Source organism: Myotis davidii, unplaced genomic scaffold, assembly GCF_000327345.1.
Source record: "Myotis davidii unplaced genomic scaffold, ASM32734v1 scaffold386, whole genome shotgun sequence".
NCBI lineage: Eukaryota > Metazoa > Chordata > Mammalia > Chiroptera > Vespertilionidae > Myotis > Myotis davidii.
Window position 1 is genome coordinate 4,200 of NW_006296528.1, and position 4,142 is coordinate 8,341.

The following is a 4,142-nucleotide window of genomic DNA, read 5'->3' on the forward strand; positions in this document are numbered from 1 at the left end:
ACCACTGTGCTGGCAGCCATTAGCCTGGCTTGTGGCTGAGCAGAGCTCCCCTATGTGGGAGCGCACTGACCACCAGAGGGCAGCTCCTGCATTGAGCGTCTGCCCCCTCGTGGTCACTGTGTGTCATAGTGACCAGTCATTCCCAGTCTTTCTGCTGTTAGGGCCAATTTGCATATTACCCTTTTTACATATTATATAGAGGTCTGGTGCATGGGTGGGGGCCGGCTGGTTTGCCCTGAAGGGTGTCACGGATCAGGGTAGGGGTCTTGCTGGGGTGCCTGGCCAGCCTGGGTGAGGCGCTGAGGTCCATTTTCGGACTGGCCACACCCCCTTCAGGGAGGGGGATCCTGCTGGGGTGCCTGGCCAGCCTGGGTGAGTGGTTGATGGCTGTTTGCAAGTTGGCAAGCTCCCCAGCAGGGACCCTCACCCCATGAGAGTGTGGCCATGCTGGGTGAGGGACTGATGGCTGTTTGCAGACTGGCCATGGTCCCCAGCCACCCAAGCTCTCAGTAGAGGCTGGCCGGAAGCAGGTATCTGGGATTTATTTATCTTCTATAATTGAAACTTGTTGCCTTGAGCAGAGACCACAGCCGACCAGGGCAGGCGGGAAGCTTGGTTTCCTCCATCGCCAGGGCAACCAAGCCTCCTGCTTGCTCCAGCTAGGTGGCTGCCAGCTGCTGTCTTGGTTGGGTTCATTTGCATATAGTCACTCTGATTTGCGAGTGGGTGTGGTTTGGGGCATCAATTTGCATGTTTCTCTTTTATTAGATTACAGAATACAAAGCATACTAAATGGCAATTTGGAGTCAGTTATGCGTTTGCTATGTCTTGAACATTTTAAATTACTTCTATTCACATGTTTTTGGTAGTACTGTTTCCTAAAGAAAACCACTCCTTGATCTTGGCTCTCCCTATCAGAATTTTGTGCATCTGTAACATCTTTGGTGTGGTAGTCCCATTTTCCTAGTAACTTTGTCAATGTGCTGTGAAAGATTGAAAATTTGATTATGTGGTATATATGATATTCAATTGTGAATTAGTGGGATTTTGATGTAACAGCACATCAACATTTGAAGATATTGGTACTTGATACTCTATTAAGGAAAGTTAGCCTCTAAATGTTAAGCTGGAAAGTCCCTGGAATAACTGTTTAGAAAAGAATCACAACTACACGACTTCACATTTTTGGTACAAATGTTAAGAATTGTGTACAAATTGAAATGCCTGTGTACAGATCCTCAAAACAATAAAATCTCAATTATGAAAGGGGAAAAAAAAGAGGGAGTGAAAGGTGGCCATGAATCCTGAGGATTAAAAAATCAAGATGGAAGATGAAGAAAAATGGGACATGAAAGGTTATAGAACTGAGGACTCAATATTTGCCTTTGGAAATTTGGTTTTGTTCCATTGACCCTATGTGGCACAAAGGGCTCTCTCTCTCTGGCATTGACCTGATGAAAAACATAAATTTTATCTATGCTTTACATCAGCAGCCGCCAACCAGGGGTCTGTGGACAACTGGTGGTCCCTGAGGTCCGAAAAGTTGGCGACCACTGCTTTACATCATTACCACCTGAAAATATTTTCAAACTACCAGGACAGGCTGGCTGCACAATGCAGCCAGAGGGGGCTTTCTCAACTTAACTCAAGTCCCCTCCTGCTCAAAACAGTGCCATATCTGTGACTTAGAACAGTGCTTCTTTTGCATATTTTGCAAATATGCAAAAGAAGCACCTTAGAATCTTATTAAATGCACCTTGTCCAGTTTGGCTCAGTGGATAGAACATTGGCCCTCGGACTGAAGTGTTGAGGGTTTGATTCCCAGTCAAGGGCATGTATCTCTGTTGCCGGCTCAATCCCCAGTTCCCATCGGAGGCAACCAATCTGATGTGTCGCGCTCACATTGATGTTTCTCTCTCTCTGTCTCTCCCCCTCCCTTTCATACTCTCTGGAAATTCATGAAAAAAAAATATCCTCGGGTGAAGATTAACAATAACAACAAAGAAGATTCTTATTGCCTGGCCGGCATGGCTCAGTAGTTGAACATTGACCTATGAACCAGGAGGTCATGTGTTGATTCCCAGTCATTGCACATGCCCAGGTTGTGTGCTCAATCCCCAGTATGGGGCATGCAGGAGGTAGCTGAACAATGATTCTCTCTCATCATTGATGTTTCTATCATTCTCTCCTCCATTCTTCTCTGAAATCAATTATATATATATATATATATATCTTTTAAAAAGGAATCTTATTAAATGCATATTTTTATTCAATGGGTCTGAGGTGGGCCTGAGAATCAGCATATCCACCAAGTTCCCAGGTGATACTGTAGCAGTGTGTTTCCCAAAAATGACCACAGCAATATTTCCTGCCCCACATGCACTCCCCATAACGGGTGAAGTCCATTTCCCCTTGACGTGAACCGGCCAGGACTTTGCCCTTGCCTTAAATGGAATGTGGCAAGAATGACTGCATGACTTCTGAGGCCATGTCATGCAAGGGGATGTGGCTTCTTCCTGGCTCATCTTTGGGGCACTTGCCTTTGGAACCCACCCACCACAAAAACCCCATAAAGGAGTTTCTCCCCTTTTGCTGGGCGGAGAGGCCCAGGAGGGCAGACCTGGTGCTCACCTGGTCATTGCCGTATGTAGCTCAGTAGCATTGGCATTGATGACAATACAGGTGGAACTGGCCACATCCAACCAAGTTCCCTGGGTGCCTCCCCCATAGAGGTCACCTCCATAGTCCAGGCCATGGCTGAGAGCAACTCCCACCCAGGTGTCAGGGGCCACTCATCATGCTGTTCTTGCACAGTGAACATTCCCTCCCGAGTCACTCCCGCCAGTCTCCCCTCAGTGCCTTTCCACAACCCCAGTTCCTTTCTCCCAACAGACTTGGCATCTGTGAAGCATGGACCCAGGCACACTGGGTGTAGCTTCCAAGAGGCCCCAGACTGTCCAGCCTCTTTCTAGAGTGCCAAGTGAGGGGAGGGAGTTCTGCTCACACCCATGCTCTGGGGTTGTCTTTCCCCTTCACTGGGTACTAGTCTGACTTTCAGCATTCTCCCCAGCCTTCCTTCCTCCCACCTCCTTCAGCAGAGATCCTGGAAGCTTCAGACCTGGCTCAGATTGGCTAAGAAGGACCAGGTTGGGGCATTGGGCCTGAATGCCCAACCCACCCCCCTCCCCCCACCCAAAGGCTCCAGTCTTGAGGGACTCTACTGGACAAAAGGAGGCAGCTTGTCTTTAAGAAGGAAATCTCCATGGAGAGGAACTCAGCACCTCTTCTGCCAACACCTCACTTCTCTGTGAACATCCTCACTCCATACTAGAAATTGCTTAGATAAGGAATTGCAAAAATGGGCGCCTGGTTTTGTGAATGCCTAAATATCTCTCCTGAAGCGATGTCTCCCCTCAGGCTGGAGCTCTCCACCTCTGTCTTGGGCATCTTTTTTGCAAATGTGGTAGGCAATAGGGGCATTTACAGTCGGCTCTTCCTCAGCCACCAGGCGCTGATACCTACTGTCTCTTGCTGGTGGAGCTGTGACTCATTTGCAACACATCTGGGGACATCAAACGCTCAAATATTGCTAGTGGGAATGCGTCCTTTCAGGGGGCCTCCCTGAAAGCACTGAGGAGACCCCCGTGTGGGAGGAATGGTAAGGTTTATTGGGTTTATTGACATAAACAGGAAGGACTATCCAAGGTTCAGCTGTGGTGTCTCAGCTCCCCCCACTCCACCCCACCCCCTAGCCTTGTCTTCACCAAGAAAAGTCCAGCCTTGTCTTCACCAAGCCCAAAACGAAGGACAGTGTTCAGCCTGTGTCCCTGGAGCGAGAATGCCCTTGGCAGGCAGCCCTGTGGTCCCTGGAGTGCCTATGATATGAATGCTGCAGCTTCCTCGGGAAGCAGGCTTATGCTGCCCTGTAGATTAGGCCTGATTCCCTTTGCTTCCTTTCTTTATTAATATCTACACTTAGACAACCACTGTGGAAAACAGTCTGCTGGTTCCTCAGAAAATTAAACAAAGGCCATTATCCCTCTGGGGAGCACGCCCACACCCTTCTTCCCCCACAGGCATGCATCTCCTAAACTCTTCTGCAACCAGGGGAAATATGGGCACCATCAACTCATCCTGGGCTG